The sequence below is a fragment of the Felis catus genome, chromosome B4 (assembly GCF_018350175.1).
Source record: "Felis catus isolate Fca126 chromosome B4, F.catus_Fca126_mat1.0, whole genome shotgun sequence".
In the NCBI taxonomy this organism is placed as follows: Eukaryota; Metazoa; Chordata; class Mammalia; order Carnivora; family Felidae; genus Felis; species Felis catus.
Genome location: NC_058374.1, coordinates 2,862,270 through 2,880,180, shown reverse-complemented (window position 1 = coordinate 2,880,180; position 17,911 = coordinate 2,862,270). Strand labels below are relative to the sequence as shown.

General features: G+C 44.6%; 1 long non-coding RNA gene across 1 annotated transcript; it reads left to right on the top strand.

Annotated features, from left to right (window-relative positions):
- The first annotated feature begins 229 nt into the window (after positions 1–229).
- On the top strand, positions 230–17,024 carry LOC123386418. The gene is made up of 3 exons (XR_006600238.1): positions 230–553; positions 14,949–15,107; positions 16,943–17,024. It is a non-coding gene; the product is annotated as an uncharacterized LOC123386418 (long non-coding RNA).
- The last annotated feature ends 887 nt before the right edge of the window (positions 17,025–17,911 follow it).

Here is a 17,911-nt window from a genome sequence, read left to right as displayed (position 1 = left end):
TAGTTTGGAACCTAGACAGCCAGTCTCTTTCCCGATCTTCCGCCCTACGCCTTCTTTTCTGAGTCTTTCGGCTCTCAGATTTGGGGCAGAATTGAATCCTGAATGCGTGAATTTCCTCAGGCCCATTCGAGTGGTTTAGTCAGGGTGAAGTTGGGATTCAGGGTGATGCTACTGTCTGATGAAAACAGCCAGCATTGCCTGGGAGAGTGGCTACAAGTCACTTCTAACTCCAGTGGTATGGTGGAAAAGGCTGTGACGGTGGTGGTGAGGGCGGTTCTAATGTCAGATGCTAATTGGAATCAGGAGCCTCTTCACACATTTTGGGTATCTTTCAGGACTTTTTGTGTTCTCTTCTCCGACAGAATGATCACAGCCTTCCCAAATGGTGAATGCATAGATAAAAACCTGTCTGAAGTACATCTAAGCACAGAGGATAATAGAGCTGGTCCTGAGGCTCAGATGGTCGGGGCTGCTACCCTGGAGACAGCATCACCACACGAGTCCTAACCAGGAGACCAAGAGGAACAAAGGACGTGAGCCGCAGTGAGCCACGGTAAGTGTTAGCAAACTTACACCCTACCGCATTTAGTACGGCTCTGCACCGCCCAGGCTGAGCTAGCAGGTCATAGAATAGTTTGCCTAATTCATGCCCGAGACCTTACTAATTATAAATATATTCAGTATTCCAGTTAAAACTGAATTATCTAGAGAGATGTCTCAATTCATCAAAATGCATGTGAAGCCACTTTAGCAATCTACTTCTATATGTCTAGATCTGTGTTTTCAAGGATATTTTTGGTGGCAATACATCCTTTTTGTCACCTTATCTGATGTGGAGGCTGCACACGCACCACTAAGCATCTGCCAGTGATGCGGGGGCAGACTGAGGGGCCCCAAGACCTGCGGTCACCCGCCTCCCCACCCCCACTTCTGCCCTGTTCTGTGGCACTTCTGGAGGCAATAGAGAACCCAAGGGGGCCCTGAAAATCACGATTCAGAAGGATATTCTTCTGGACAACACATTTGCTACTGTGGTACTTTGCCAGAATCAGAGTCACTAAACCACACTTTAAATAAGAATTGAAGGGGGCGCCTGGGTGGCGCAGTCGGTTAAGCGTCCAACTTCAGCCAGGTCACGATCTCGCGGTCTGTGAGTTCGAGCCCCGCGTCGGTCTCTGGGCTGATGGCTCAGAGCCTGGAGCCTGTTTCCGATTCTGTGTCTCCCTCTCTCTCTGCCCCTCCCCCGTTCATGCTCTGTCTCTCTCTGTCCCAAAAATAAATAAACGTTAAATAAGAACTGAAGGGAGAAATCCCACTCTCTCCTCACTAGGGCGGGCTGCACAGCTCTGGTCTGAATTACCATCTTAACAACCGTGTATTTAGCACCTACTTTGTATCAAACATTGGGTCATGCTTGCAAACAAGCCCTGTCCTCATAGGTTCTATATCCCATTGGACAATAAGCATGATAGAAGGCATATCAATTTAAAAAAAAAAGCTGTAGTTTTAAATGAATGTTTTGAAGGAGATAAATGAGACAATAGAATACGATCCAAGAGCAGTGGTGAGGAAAAGCATCTGTAAGGAAGGGAAGGAGATGGCCGTGGGCAGAGAGGAGAGAAGGGAGCATCTCGGGAGAGTCTTTGGAGCCTCGAGGCGTGCTGAAGAAGCCAGGAAGGAGGCAGTGCCCCATGATGCTTTGATTTCACGTCCCTGGTGATTAGGGACATTGAGCATTTTTTCATGTAGTTTTGACCATCTGTTTATCTTCTTTGTAGAAATGTCTCTTCAAGTCATGTTCCCCCTGGTACATCAAATTCTTTTTCCTGTTGAGCTGTAGTTTTTCCTTATATGTTCTGAATATTAACCTTTTGTCCGATATGTGGCTTGCAAATATCTTCTTCCATTTCTTAGGTTACCTGTTCATTCCATTGATTGTTTCTTTTGTGGTGCAGAAGCTTTTTCATGTGATGTGGTCCCGTGGCCTATTTTGTTGTTGTTGGTGTTTGTGCTTTTGGTGTCATACCCAAAAATTTATCATCAGGATGAATGTGATGAAGCTTTCTCCCTAGATTTTCTTCCAGGAGTGATGGCTGTTGTCAAAAAAAAAGTTTGTCTCTCTATCTATCTATCTGTTTATCTACTTATCCATATCTATATAAAAGTTTTGGCGAGGATAAAAAGAAACTAGAACCCTTGTAATTGTTGCTGGGAATGTAAAATGGTACAGCCATTATGGAAAACATTATTGAGGTTTAAAAAAATAAAATAAAACAAATAATTTAAAAATAGAATAACTATATAATCCAGCAATCCCACTTCTGAGTATTTTTCTTTCATTATCACGAAGAAGTGAAGATCCACTGTACAACATAGTGGCTGTTGTTAACAATATTGTATCGTGCACTTAAAATTCTGCTAAGAGGATAAATCTCATGCTAAGTGTTCTTATCGCAATAAGAAGAAGGGGGAGGAGGAGCAGGGGGAGGAGGGGGAGCTGGAGGAGAGGGAGGAGAAGGAGAAGAAAGAGAAGAGGATGAGGAAGGGAAGGTGGGGGAGGAGTGGGAGGGGGAAGAAGGAAGAAGCTGGGACAAATCCAACATGGATGGATCTTCCTGAAAAAAGAAAAACGTGAGAAATAAACGTGGAGAGACAGACAGGGGTGGAGTCTCAGGGGGGACCTTACAGGAATCTGATTGCATTCTAAGTGCAATGAGACAGTATGGAATGGTTTCAAGCACAGGAATGTTGGTATTTAATGTATTTTTAAAATACATGTTCCAATGCAACACAGTAAATGGACAGGATGGTCGGTGATGGGCAAACAGGGTAGAGAAGCCAGAAAGACATTGCTTAATTGAGCTCAGCAATAGTCATGGTCAATGGCCGGTTTTAGAGAGAGATTCTGTTGGGGCACCTGGGTGGCTCAGTTGGTTAAGCGTCCAACTCTTGATTTCAGCTTGGGTTATGATCTCATGGTTTGTGGGATTGAATCCCGCATTGGGCTTTGTGCTGAGTGTGGAGCCTGCTTGGGATTCTCTCTCTCTCTCTCTCTCTCTCTCCCTCTACTCCACTCATGTTCTCTCGCTCTCAAAAAATTGGCATTTTAGTTATTCCTAAGAAAGTGTCTGCAACTTTCACTTCTATAGAATTCCATCTCATATCAAGTGTAATATGGAGTCAGCTAAAAAAAAATATTAATCACAAGTTCAACTGATACTAATGTTAGAGCATCTACATTTTTAATCCTGTCTAATTGAAGAAAATTCCTGAAAACGATAAGAAAAATCACTTCTCTGTTTTGTCATGAGATTTTCACATACTGGATCAGATATGTATATACTTCTTTGTTTCAGCAAGTAGGAAAGTCAGAATCAATCTGAAATCTGACTTCAATAGTCATGAAGGATTTTGAGATACATCTCTCTTTCTGGGACTGAGAAACACGATTTTTTTTTTCTTTAGCTGGCTGATACGGTGCATTGTACTGATTGATTTTTAAATTCTAAACCTGTCTCACATGGCTGGGAAACATCCTCTCCTGTTAAGGCATGTAATTATTTTTATATATTGTTGGATTATATCGCTAATGTATTTTTGTGGATTTTGGTTCCTGAGTAATACTGGTTTTTGTTTTTCTTGACTTGCAATGTCTTTATCTGGTTTTGATATCAGGGTCATTCTGGCCTCACAGAATGAGTTAGGAAGTGTTGTCTCTGCTTTTAATCTCTGGAAGAAATTGTGGAGAGTTGATATCATTTCTACCTTAACTGTTTGATAGAAGTCACCAATGAAACCATCTGGGCCTGGTGATTTCTTTTTCGGGAAGTAGTTCTCAGTTTACTTTGGTTAATAGATAGAAGCCTCTTGAAAGAGCCTATTTTCTTCTTGGGCGAGTTGGACGTTTGTGTCTATTGAAGTTATCGAAACCATAATTCACCCTTCCTCTTCTTGTAATGTTTATGGGATCAGTCATTTCTTTTACAACATTAGAAATTTGTACCTTCTCTCCCTTATTTTTTGGTGAGTCTGTGCAGAGCTTTCTCGGCTTTACCGATGCTTTCAAACACCAGCTTTTGTTGCCATTGATTTCCCTTATGGTTTCCTTATTTTCAATGGTATTGATTGACGCTCTGATTTTTATTATTTTCTGTTCTGATTGCCTTAGGGTTTAAACTTCTCTTCTCCTACTTTACTAAGGAGGAAGCTTAGGGTATCGATTTTAGATCTTCGCTCTTTTTTTTTTAATGTTTATTGTTGAGAGGGAGAGGGAGAGGGAGAGGGAGCGAGGGAGGGGCAGAGAACGGGAGACGGGGCGTCTGAAGCGGGCTCCGCGCTCTCTCTCAAACTGAGAGATCATGACCTGAGCTGGTCTGACAGTTAACTGACTGAGCCACGCAGGCACCCTACTCTCTTCTAATAGATGCATTCAATGCTATAGATTTCCCTCCAAGTATTGCTTTTAACTATATGCCACAGATTTAAACAACTTTTATTTTTGTTATAATTTATTTTTTTTAATTTTTTTTTCTTTTTTTTCAACGTTTTTTTTATTTATTTTTGGGACAGAGAGAGACAGAGCATGAACGGGGGAGGGGCAGAGAGAGAGGGAGACACAGAATCGGAAACAGGCTCCAGGTTCTGAGCCATCAGCCCAGAGCCTGACGCGGGGCTCGAACTCACAGGACGCGGGGCTCGAACTCCCGGACCGCGAGATCGTGACCTGGCTGAAGTCGGACGCTTAACCCACTGCACCACCCAGGCGCCCCTATAATTTAGATAAAAGTATATATTTTTTCATTTCTCTTGAGATTTCTGAGTTGACCTATAGGTTATTGAAAAGTCTTTGTTTTTTTCTTTTTTAAATGTCCAAGTACTTCAGACTTTTCCAACTGTCTCTGTTGCTGATTCCTGGATTTTCTTTTTTTCATTGTGGTCTTAAGGCATACTTTGTATTTCTACTTTTGTTTATCTTATCTTTTATTTTATGTTGAAGCTTATGTCCCAGAATATGGTCTATCTTGGTAAATGTTCCACGTGACCTTGAGAAAAATGTGTGGCCTGCTGTTGTTGGATGAAGTGTCACTTTAGATGTCACTTTAGATCCAAAAAAACATTTGGGACTTCATTTTTTTTTTAATCCACTTGGACAATTCATATCTTTTTTTTTAATGTTTATTTATTTTTGAGAGAGACAGAGACAGAATGCGGGTGGGTTAGGGGCAGAGAGAGAGAGGGAGACACAGAATCTGAAGCAGGGTCCAGGCTCTGAGCTGTCAGCAGAGAGCCCGGCGTGGGGCTCGATTTCATGAGCTGTGAGATCATGACCTGAGCCGAAGTCAGACGCTCAACTGAGCCACCCAGGCACCCCATATCTTTTAATAGGAATCCAATTTCTAAGCCAAAAAGTATTCCTTTTGGCTCTTGTGTCCCTTTGACATTCCCCTTTCATTGTATTTTTTACTATGGTTTTGGTCTTATTTTATTTATTTTTTTTGAGGAGGCCTCGAATTTCTAACACTACAGTGCTAGATAATCCCGTATGTTTCCTACCCTGTCTTTGGACCTCCCACTTCCCCGAGGAGCACTTGGCCCCTTTTATTTGAGAATGGGCTTAGAACTCGTGCCAGCGGTGTCCCTTTTTCCTGGTGGGTCATGGTTTCCAGGTGCCCATCCACCTGTAACTCTATCCACATGCCACCCATGACCACACCAGTCACGGCAGCCTCCCATTCCATTTGTAAATGCACATGAAATCGTAAACCTGTGTGATGAGTCCTGGAAATTCCACAACTTCTGTTTCGTGGCTCATACGTGCAGATGGACTCCATCCTTAGCTGAACAGGACACACGGACGAAAGTGAGCTGTTCTTATTTCCGCTCTTGTCATGGGCTCGATATGTGAACGCCGTCTCTGTCTCCAACTCACTGGGGAGCAGTGGGCAATTCCAAGGAAGAACAAGTATGGTTTTCCCTATCCTTGTCTTTCGTCTCACATCAGCATTTTTGGCACAGATGTTTGATTAATTCAGGGAAGTGACACAGGACAGGAGGGTTGTGCTAGAGCCCCTGCGTAGTCGTGTTTCTGAGACTGTGAATGGCTCGTGTGCAGGTTCTACCCAGTACTCATCTGAGTGGAGAAGGTGGCCGGTCAGGGTGGCTAGGGGCCCCACTGGCCTCATTACGGATATTCCACACTTACCTTGGACTCACTTCGAGTCCCTGTGAATTCCCACACATCGTGGGCCCACCAGAGTGCGTACTCTGGAGTGTCACAGATGCTGGGTGAGCGAGGGGCGACACTGAAGGCTGGGCACATTCTCTGCTCACACACGTGCCCCTTGTCTCATCAGATGTGAATTACAAGGAGTTTCAAAGATAAAATCGCTAAGAATTTCAAGATGTGGCATTAGAGTGTTCAGCTAAGTACAGGGTTTTTGTGGGCATAGGTTACACAGCCCCAGAGCACAACATGAAACCCAGTGTGTGCCTTTCTTCAGGGAGGAACACAATTTCCTGCATCACGTAAGGAAGTCTTTGTTCCACCAGCGGGAGTACCAGGTACCGCTCACTGATTAAAACCCATTCATATCTCAGGGGCAGACACAGTAAACCATTCACAGATATTTCCTTTCCAAAAAAAGCAGATAACAAACTATCTTTGCAGAAGAGCTCCTGAATAGGGAAAATAAATAAATTAGTTTCTTCAAAAAGGGCTAACCTGTGTGCAAAACTACAAATCCAATGCTTACTGTGTGCCCTCAACCAACTTACTTAATCTTTTTAAATAAATAAAATAGGAAAGATAATTTCATCTTAAAGATAGTTGTGTGGAAGAGAGGTTATAAATAGAAATTATTTTAGCACTTATCCCAGCAAATATTACGTACCTGATCAATGGTCATTATTACTGGTGATGCTAGTGGCATTACTGATAAAATACTTCAGATCAATAGACTTAAAAGGCTATTGAATAATGATTTAAGAACACGGAAGATAGTTGATAGATGTTATAGACCGCCTCAGAGATCTTCAGTTTTGTTATTGTAGCTGTTTTAATAATATCTAAAAATCGACCTGAAAATATTGACCATGGTTTTAAAATGATTTGATTTTCATATCACACTGTTGTCCACTCTTCATGATGTATGCCCAAAACTCATGGGTCACTGACAATACTAAAAGATTTATATTAACACATAAGATACTAAAAATATTGATACCACAATGTAAAAATACAAAAAAAATCTGCATTTTTTTTTTCTTTAGCAAACTCTCCTTTGCCTGAAGTTCTCTCTCTCCTTTATATTTGTTTTTTCTTAAAATATTATGTCTTTTCACTGCATAAAATCATTGAAAATCAATCTTCTCATTTCTGGAGCATACTTCCCCAGCTTTATATGTTGAGTTTCCCTGGGATCTCCCTCTGCTTCCTTTTTCCTCAATGCATCCCCATATCCAGCACCCCCATGACACAAGCATCTCAGAACAAACATTGTAGTCTGGCTCAAGACCTGCTTCTCCAAGTTAAATTTGTTAATGTTATAGGTATAGATGGTGGATAGATAGATAGTTAGATAGACGGATGGATAGAGATAGATGGATAGATAGAGTGGATGGATGAATAGATGATAGATGGATAGATAGGTAGATAGATAGATAGATAGATAGATAGATAGATAGATAAGAGGGATGGATGGATGGGTAGATGATAGATAGATAGATAGATAGATAGATAGATAAGGTGGATGGATGGATGATGGATAGATAGGTAGGTAGGTAGATAGAGAGAGATAAGGTGGATGGATGGATGGATGGATGGATAGATAGATTATAGATAGATAGTTGCATGGATGGATGGATGGATAGATTATAGATAGATAGATAGATAGATAGATAGATAAGGTGGATGGATGGATGGATGGATAGATTATAGATAGATAGATAGTTGCATGGATGGATGGATGGATGGATGGATAGATCATAGATAGATAGATAGATAGATAAGGTGGATTGATGGATGGATGGATGGATGGATGGATGGATGATAGATAGATTATAGATAGATAGTTGGATGGGTGGATAGATGATAGAAAGATTGGTAGATTGATAGATAAGGTGGATGGATGGATGATAGATAGATAGATAGATAGATAGATAGATAAACTGGCTGTCCACTGGATCTCAGAATTACTGGAGCATCTCCATCAGCATGAGCTTTCGGGAGTCTCCTCATGGATTAACTCAGTTCATCGAATATTACAGGGCAGCATCTTCCCTCTTGTAGCTCTTCTTGGGCAATATGAAATAGTCACTCTGCTGACAAAACAACAAAATTCTGCATCATTACAAAGTTTAGTTATAGGACACTCTGATTGGGACATTAAGCTGGCAGGTGTAAACAAGCTTGAGTTCACATGACTCTCCACCTCATCCCTCACGGTCGACGCTGTGACTGTGCTTAGCCCCATTAGGAGAGGGAAACGGGGGATTTGGGGCTGATCTGTTTTGGCGTCCCAGCTTGTTTGGGGCCGTGGAATAGCACTGCTTCTGCCAGGCCTCCGGCGTCTCCAAGACCCAGGTAAGTACAGTTTTACCCCGGTATCTCCAGCGGGAGCCTTACCCTCGAGTGTCCGAGAACCCAGGCTGGGCGCGCAGGCCGCCCTGCCCCAGACCCTGCCTGCGCCCTCAGCCCCCGGCCGCTTTGCAGCAGCTGGTAGATCTTGGGGCCTCACAGACGGCTCCACTATCAGAAGCGGCTGCCTGGCTCTTCCGCCTTCTGGAACCAACATCATTCTCCAGAAGAACAGGTGCTTGACTTGTGGACCGCTGCCCCACCCCCGCCTCTGCTCACAGGTCCTGTCCCCTAAGGCAGCCCCTGACTTCGGTTCCAGCCCACCACATGTGGCACCCGTGCAGAGCTTCTCACACAACCTCCCTCGTTTCTAGACCTAGTGTTCCGTCCTCATGTATTCTCTTTCCAGAAAAATCTAACATTCTCATCTGATTACATCCCTTTGATTACGGACAAATTGTGTCCCCCAACCCCAAATTCTCATGCTGAAGCAGTAACCCCAGGGGGGCTGTGTGCAGATAAGGTCTATGGGGGTGGTGATTAAATTTCAGTGAGGTCATGAAGGCAAGACCCAATCCTACAGGTCTGTTGTCCTTTTAAGAGAGGAAGAGACCTTGTGGCCTCCCCCCCAAGTGTGTGCACAGAGGAGAGAGGACATCTGCCACCAAGGAGGGGCCTCCCCAGAGCTTGACTGTACGCCCCTCCCACACCAGATTGGATGGAGGAAACCCCAAACGGATGCATCACAATACAGGCCCCCTTGTTTCTGGAGCGAGGTCTTTGGGGCAGGAGCTCAGGCCGTAATGGACCAAGCAGTTAGGTTACCCCAGGAGGAGAGAGACAGAACGCAGGTGGAAGGGATCGTCCGGAATTGATGGCAGAGGAACAAGATGGATGGTGCCTGTCCCTTGAGGTCCCGAACCGAATCCAGCCGCCACACTGGGGCCTTCCTCACTAACAGTATCCTCTCTTTTCTAAATATTAAAGAAAATTTTCTTGTGTTCATTTATTTTTGAGAGCGAGAGACCGTGTGAGCAGGGGAGGGGCAGAGAGAGGGAGACACAGAATCCGAAGCAGGCTCCAGGCTCCGAGCTGTCAGCACAGAGCCCGACACAGGGCTCGAACCCACGAACCGTGAGATCATGATCTGAGCCGAAGTCGGACGCTCAACCGACTGAGCCCCCAGGCGCCCCTCCTTTTTATTAAATGTTTTGAAGAAACTGTGACTTGCGATCCCTACAAACATTAACGCAACCACAGGGTGAGCTCCCCCTGCATCCTGGTGTTTCTGAGCAGAGAGATTCCACAGTGAGCGCTCTCGGTGCCACGGGAGCTGACCTTGCAGTGAGGATGCTGGTCCCCCGCCTGTGAATCTGCCCCCGAGGAGCGATTGTGTTGGCCCGTGAATGTGGGGATGGGCTGGGGAGAAGCCAAGGCCCGCGTGCGGTGGGCTCCCCTCACCCCTGCGCAAGGCGCCAGCAAGCCCGATGGAAAGGGAGGGGACCTCAGTCCAGGCGAGGCCACCGCTGATGCGGAGTCTCCTGGACAATCTTCCTGGGAGGCAGCACTGCCACCTGCTCCATGTATCCGTGTGGGACGTGCCACCAGGAAGAAGAGTGGACTTTCCTTAGCACCTTAGCACCCAGGGGCGGCCGTCAGAGAGCGCTCCGCCGTCTCCCGTGTCACTGACCCTGTGAGAGCCACTCAGCAAACCCCTTCCACTGAGATGTTCGGTTTTCTAGACAGGCTCCGGGGAGACAGGACGCGGGGCAGAGTCACGGGCGTGTGCCACTGAAAACCAGCCGGGCTCTGGCAACACAGTGTAGGTGGGGCACAAACTACCTGCGAGCTTCTCATTTGCATATCACCTTCGGCTCTGACAGGAAGGCATTAAAGGTTTATCTTGCCGTTGATAACAGCATAAAAGAGAAGATCGGGCCTAATCCGCCAAAAATTAAGAAATGCAAAAAAAAAAAAAAAAAAAAAAAAGAAAAAAAACAGAGATTAAGCTTGGAGGACACAGATGTTAACAGCTTTTTGGAAAAAAAAAAAATCCTTTCCATGCACTGTAAGAAAATTTCCAGCTGTATGTATTTCAAGTCTGTGTCGCGATCGGCGTGTACAGGATAGACTTTTACTGCCCCAGAGCCGTAGAGCCAATGTCGTCGGGAGTCACCCGTGCCTGTTGTGCAATGAGACGGTCTGTCGGAGAAACCATTCTTTTTAAGCCTGAGTGGTTAGAAATCACTCTAAAATAGTCGAGTTACATTTCCATCACAACTAAGTACAGACTAATAACCATAATTGAATCTTTTTAATGACTGAAGTTCTCGAGGTCTGTCAGGGTAATTATGAAGAAACCCCATTTCATTATATAGAGGAAGCGTAGGTGTTTGATTGGGTTCTCAGGCACAGGATATTAGCATTTTTTTTTTTTTTTTGGTCTGAATTCCTGATCCAGCTTCCTTATGATTTTTGTGACTCACCTGTTCTGCCAGGGAGAATTCTGATTGATTATGTGGTTTCTGGTTAATTAGGCTTTTACGGCTTTCAAGAGCCAGGTCCAGAGGCAGAGAGAACCCCGGGCAGACTGAATATTCAGCACCTGGCTGGGAAGGAAAGATCCCTTTACTAACGACCTGGGTGGAGCCATGATGACAAAGAGGCAGTTTCCACGGACGCCTACAAATAGAAAAATTACTTCTCCGCCCTCCTGCCAGTTCATTTTTGGGTTCTTTGTTCAGCATAAAATGAAAGGCCCGACCGCCGGGGACTGTAGGACACTCAGAACATCCTTCAATATACTAGAGGGAAAATACAGAGGGCTTTCAGGGCTGAGTTATCTGGGATCTCTTCTCCTTATTTCCCCTCCAGATATTAAATAAAATTAGAGTAATGGACATAATTAACTCCGAGTCTCATCTCAGAAGGATAATTTATTACCAGGTTAAAACCCCTTGAACCAGAACTCTAAGTGATTTGTAGTGATTATTATACAACACTTTCACATTTTTGCTGACCTAGTTTTCTTTCGCAGAAAGACGGGAAGAAACTAAATAATGGAGTAAAAATGAGTCTCACCCATTTCACCGATTGCATGATTTTGTCAGGCTATTTTAAAAAAAAAGAAGCTTCAAATATTAGGTTCTTGACTCACTTGCTGTGTCAGGTAACTAAGATTCTGGTTAGCTTCTTCTTTCAAGAGCAGCCTTGAGAACACAGCTATGAACTGGGGCCGGTGGCTCAGGCAGGCCACTCGTTCAGTCGCCCGCCCTGTGATCTCCACTCTCAAAGGGTTTGCAGGCAGGGGGAGGGGAGAAGCCAGGAAACATATAGAAATTCAGAAAATAGCATCCACATTGAAATATAACTAACTCAAAATTATTTTAGACCTATTTCTTTCAAGGTGTGGTAGTGCTGAATGCCAGAGCAGGGCTAATAGGATGTCCTGTTTGCGCTGTGACAAGGTGGGGAGACCAGGTTCAGTTCTGAAAACAGAAGTCACAGCAGATATTTAAATGGCAACATGAAACAAATAATAATAGTGATAAAAAACAGAGGTGGAGGGGCGTCTGGGTGGCTCAGTCAGTTAGGCGTCTGGCTTCGGCTCAGGTCATGATCTCACAGTTTGTGGGTTTGGGCCCCGCGTCGGGCTCTGTGCTGACAGCTCAGAGCCTGGAGCCTGCTTCGGATTCTGTGTCTCCCTCTCTCTCTGCCCCTCCCCTGCTCTCTCTCTCTCTCTCTCTCTCTCTCTCTCTCTCAAAAGTAGGTAAACATTAAAATTTTTTTTTTAATTAAGAAGAAAACCGAGATGGAGAAACTGAGAAGAACGTGACTCTGGGTGCGGAGGGAGCTCACAAGGAATGTGCAAGATGAGGGTGACATCGGACAGCATTATGTGACAGTGTTCTCCACAATTCACTTCTGCTTTCAGGCTGGCCTGGAAATGTGTCACAGAAAGGTGGCCCTTGGTGTACGATTTTGACTATAGATGTGCCTCAACTTACAGTTGAGGACAGGCGTTTATGGTCTCCGATACACTGTTCTTGCCAACCTCTGCCGGTGTCAGGGTCAGGTGAGGATAGTTACTCTCATTCCCATGATTGGGCTTGTTTGTACATGGTGTCGATTATTATTTGGAAAACTCTAGAATTACAAGCTGCAAAATGAGGTCCTCTTCCTCCTTTGACATAATCAACTTTAATTATATAACTAATTTGAATTTTATTGCAAAACTTTTCAGTGTAACTCTTCAGAAGGGAACTATTACTGGCTAAGAAAAGGGGGCAACTGTGCCACGTTGCTAAACGCGATCACGTCCCCGTTTCTTGTCCGCTTTGCCCTCTCTCAGAGGTGCAGACAGCTGGGCCCTTAACGCTCTTTCCACGAAGATCAGTAGTGAACAGAGAAGCAGACACCAGAGAGGCAGCAAAATACTAATGACCCCTGGCAACGCGAACTCCCCAGTTCCGTGACCTGCTGGAATGAACGATGCTAAGAATCTGACATTTCCTGGCATGTGGGATCTTTGAAACCAAAGTGAGAGATTTACTTGGAGCCGCTGAGGGAACACACAGCTCATGGAACATACCAGTAAACCATCTAGTGTGACTTCCTGCGTTCGAGTCTTTGACGCGTTGGCATGGCTCTTCTGTGGGCTCCGCAAGCCGAGTGTAACAGGACCGTGTCCCTGACAGTGTGCGTCTTAACCTGTGACCCCGGTAGAAGTTCTGTCAATAGGTCTCCAGAGAGTCGTGCCTGTATTTTGTCATCTTGATTCTGAAGACAAACCAGAGCCTGTTTTATTTCTCTGCGGCGACATTTCATGTTTTTTCCTACGTTCCTTAACAGTGAGCCCCTGAACGGCCCTTCACCAGAAGGATTTTTTTGGTGTCCAATATCACAATGTCCTTCTCCAAACCTTGTCACATTGCCTTCAACTGAAATATGTCTTTTGCCAAAACTAAAGTATTGCTTTGTTCTTATTTCATAATCTGCCTTTTTCCTTAGAGATACTTTTTTTTCCTATGTAGTAACCCAATGCATTCTTATCCCTGATGAATTCATGAAAAACTTGACATGTATTTATTTTTAGATTGTTTATACAACTATTTGGGGCAAATATATATCTTAGCTTGTTTTGATGTGTGTGTGTGTGTGTGTGTGTGTGTGTATGTGTGTGTGTGTGTGTGTGTGTGTTCAATGTCCAGTTTACTCTACTGCAGCGGGATCTCTGGGTAAGGATCACATCTGAAATTCATCCCACATGCCCTTTACTGTCTTATTTATTTATTTTTTTGACATTAATGGCAAGCCAAAGTTGCAATCACTTAAAGTATTTTTTAAATGACCGTTCTGAGGCAGTGTCATGGTTTTCCATTCAACATGCACACTGTGGTGCAGCAGAGACCCCGTTAAAACTCCATGGTGACCCTTGGATCGTGTCCAACCAGGGCAAGTGGCTTCTGACCTCTGATTCTTAGACTTCTTGTTTGTAAAATACATAGCCTATTTTCTCTCTCTCAGAATAATTGGCCAGTTGACAATGATGTAATAAGCTGTCAACCACATAGAAGGTGCTCGGTCATGGGTCCCTCTTCTTTCATTATCATTTCATTTATGGATGACCGTCTGCGTGTGGGGAATTCTCTCTCCTGGGAATTAACAGAGGTAACATGAACATGGTGATCATTGCTTCACAGAAGATGAGGTCATCTGCACAACGAACATATTAAGAGAAGGGAGCTGGGCTTTGGTGAATGAACCTTATTATGTAGGAGGTGATATAATCCAACCCGTGTCACATAAAAAACAACAATATAATATTATAGATAAAATAACATTAAAAGTTTTTAGGGAGATCTGACTTGAAGGGACAAATCTCTGGCTGTGAAAACTAGCAAGGATATGATTGTAAGGAAGAAAATTGTTCTCCATTTGTGACCCGTTCTTCATCTTCAGGGACTTCTCAGAATTATTTCTGATGATCGGGACGCTTTCACAGGGCTACATGACGAGTGGGGCTTAGCACCTTGATTGCATTTCCTCTATTTCCGGAGGAAGACAGTGATTTTCATTATTCGAAATAAGTAGATATTTTATTTCCTTGAAATGAACATAATCTCCCCAAAGCTCTGAACTTGGAGCTCAGAATTCTGATCATGCCCTAGAGTCTCACATGTTTGGTCAAATAATGTAGATGCAGCCATTTGTGTGTGGGGATGGGTGTGCGTGTGTGTGTGTGCAGTGTGTATATGAGGGTGTTTTGGGGGGCCATTCTCTGACTCTGCACCCCATTTGCTTATACTGTTACAAGAAAAAGAAACATATACATTCATTACTCTCCTTATTTATTTGTTTCACCCATGTATAGCGCCCCCTCTGGTCGTTGTCTGCCTGGTTGTTGAACGACTTGGCTACCGTTAGATTCCCCAACAGCAAGAAGTGAGCTCAGGAGAAATGCAGCCTCTTCGAGGGCGGTGCGCCCCCTCATCTCCGGTCCCTCCCTGGGCGCTCAACACGTAAGCCTCAGGTGAGCAAGTAATGCGTGTAGCACATTCCTCTTTCGAGAATTTTTACAAACTTGACATCATGAAAGTCAAGATAATATGTAACATCGCAGAGGCGTTCTGACAAAGTATTGTTATTTATACGTTATTTTAGGGAAGGCAAGGATATTGAAAACAGCCATGTTAGACCTGTTTTGGTGTGAATGCCACAAAATAAAGAATCCCATCAACTCGAAACAGGCTGTCTTAAAGTAAAAATTAAGAAAGGCAATTATTGGGGCGCCTGGGTGGCGCAGTCGGTTAAGCGTCCGACTTCAGCCAGGTCACGATCTCGCGGTCCGTGAGTTCGAGCCCCGCGTCGGGCTCTGGGCTGATGGCTCAGAGCCTGGAGCCTGTTTCCGATTCTGTGTCTCCCTCTCTCTCTGCCCCTCCCCCGTTCATGCTCTGTCTCTCTCTGTCCCAAAAATAAATAAACGTTGAAAAAAAAAATTAAAAAGAAAGGCGATTATTGAAAGCAAAGCCCCCATCTAGCATAAATAAATTCAATGATGTAGTTAATTAAATTGTGAGTTTTATCTCTCAAGGGTAATCTGGGCTTATGGTTTTAGAGAGTCCTTCCTTGACTCTTTGTGACGTCGTAGGACGAATGGGGATCACGTGGGGGTGTGCATGGCCACCGTGTCCTCCTGAGGGTGTGAACTCCAGGAAACCTGGGCTTGAGTCTCAGCTCTAAGATGAGTAGCTTCATAAACTTGGTTGTTTAACGCTCTACTCCTTGGGTTATTCATGTGGGAAGGGGGTGTAGCAGTTAGGTCTTAGAATCTGAGACATGCAGAGGGGCTTCCTGAACTCGGCACACCCAGTGATGACCTCTGTCTCTACTCCACGCTGATCTTTACGTGGAGTGGATGGTAGCCCAGCCGGGGGGCTGTCTATCCTTCCTGAAACTCCTGGTTGTTTCACTAAAAAATAGGAGTAGAATTGGATGTGGAAGGATGTGAGTTGAATGGTCACATACGTTATATCACAGGCTTAGGAGACAGCAACAAGCACTTCAGCTTCATTTATTCCAAGCCCTGTGTTTACATAGGGGTGTATTGCCTGTATCTTTAAAAAAAATTTTTTTTAACATTTATGTATTTTTGAGAGAGAGAGACAGACTGCAAATGGGGGAGGGGCAGAGAGAGAGGGAGACACAGAATGTGAAGCAGGTTCCAGGCTCTGTGCTGTCAGCACAGAGCCCGACACGGGGCTCGAACTCACAGACCGCAAGATCATGACCTGAGCTGAAGTCGGACGTTTCACTGACTGAGCCGCCCAGGCACCCTGACTCTGTCTTTAATTAACAGCTATTAAATGACATTGACTTAAAACAAATGAAAACTTTCAAAAATTTTAGGAACCAATTGCCTGTCTGTTGCAGTGTTTTCAGTCCCTTCTGACTCAGCAGAAATGGGGCCGCACACAATGGTCCATGGATGTTTAGATTCTTACTGAAATTAAACAGAAAAAAAAAAAAAAAGCACCAGGTTATGGTCCAATCAGTATTTTGTATCCTGTTTAATTATAACGTCCAAGGGCATTTAACGTGCTGTCCTCTCTTACTTATAAAGCAAATATGTACAGATTAGATTCTTTATATATATATTTTTTCAGTTAATGGAAATGTCAGAAGGACCCCAACCATGAATGAAATTTCTCCCACTTCCCGTAGAGAATTTCACTCACGGTTCTGAAATGGATTCTTCTCAGAAGACCTCCTTTTTATTCCTTTGACCTTTCAGATCACCCACTACTGTCCTTTTAATTTATAATTCTCCAAGCTACTGTTATCCTTCTTCTTTCTTTCCCTTACCAGCCTCTGGCATTCCTGCTCTGCAAAGTGCATCTGTAAGATGAATGTCTCGTGGTGGCCCGTAGAAGAAACATTTTGAGTCAGACCGCCATCGTTCTGTTTTCGATGACCTCCCCTCCTTAGGTGATAAGAAATGACACGTTTTCACGTCACTGGGCGATTCGCACATTTAACGCTGGATTTTAAAAGTCCTGATGGCACGTTGGCTACAGCCATCATGCATCTGTGCTTAATGACAATAATTACTCTCTGTGTTGAAGTGAACTTTTACAGGAGGTCAGGGGAAGTGCGCGGGGAGCAGGTCAGTGTGAAACAGCCGAGCGAGGAGCCTTGTCCCCGCCTGTCGCCGTGTGAAGTCTGGAGGCACGTGCTCGGTGAACTAGCCCTTGAGCCCCGTCTCCCCTTCCCGCGTCTCCCGGTGCCTGGTGGACGGAGGAAGACGTTCCAGGACAAAAGTCCTTCCGCCGAGGACGATCTCAGCACGACTCACCATGGTGTCCTGCCTTATCACTTCCGAACAGACCTCGGAGCTTGAAAGGGTTTAGAAATTTGCTTCACTTGCCATTTCCCGACATAATGAGGAAATCAATGTGTCTTGCGTTTCGAGATGCTTGTGAGTCCGGAATAACTCCACAAGAGTGTGTGCGGTGATAAGCAGAGGCGAAGCAGCAGGGACACGCTCATCACCCCCGCATCAGAGATCGTTGACAGATAACACCGGGCCCGTGGACCGGCGGGGACCCTCCAGATTTTGTGTCTATGGAAACAGACCAGGTTTTTGGTGCAGGTTCATTTAGCAATTGTGAGGGGTGTCCTAGGAAGCACGGAGGCTGTGCCCCAGACACAGATGGACACGGGAGGGGAAACCGACTTGCTTCGTCCAAACGTGAGCCCTTTGTATATCACAGTCAGCCTGTACTTGTCCAAACGGCGCCCGTCAGGAGGCAGTTATCCACGCGTGGGGACAGAAGA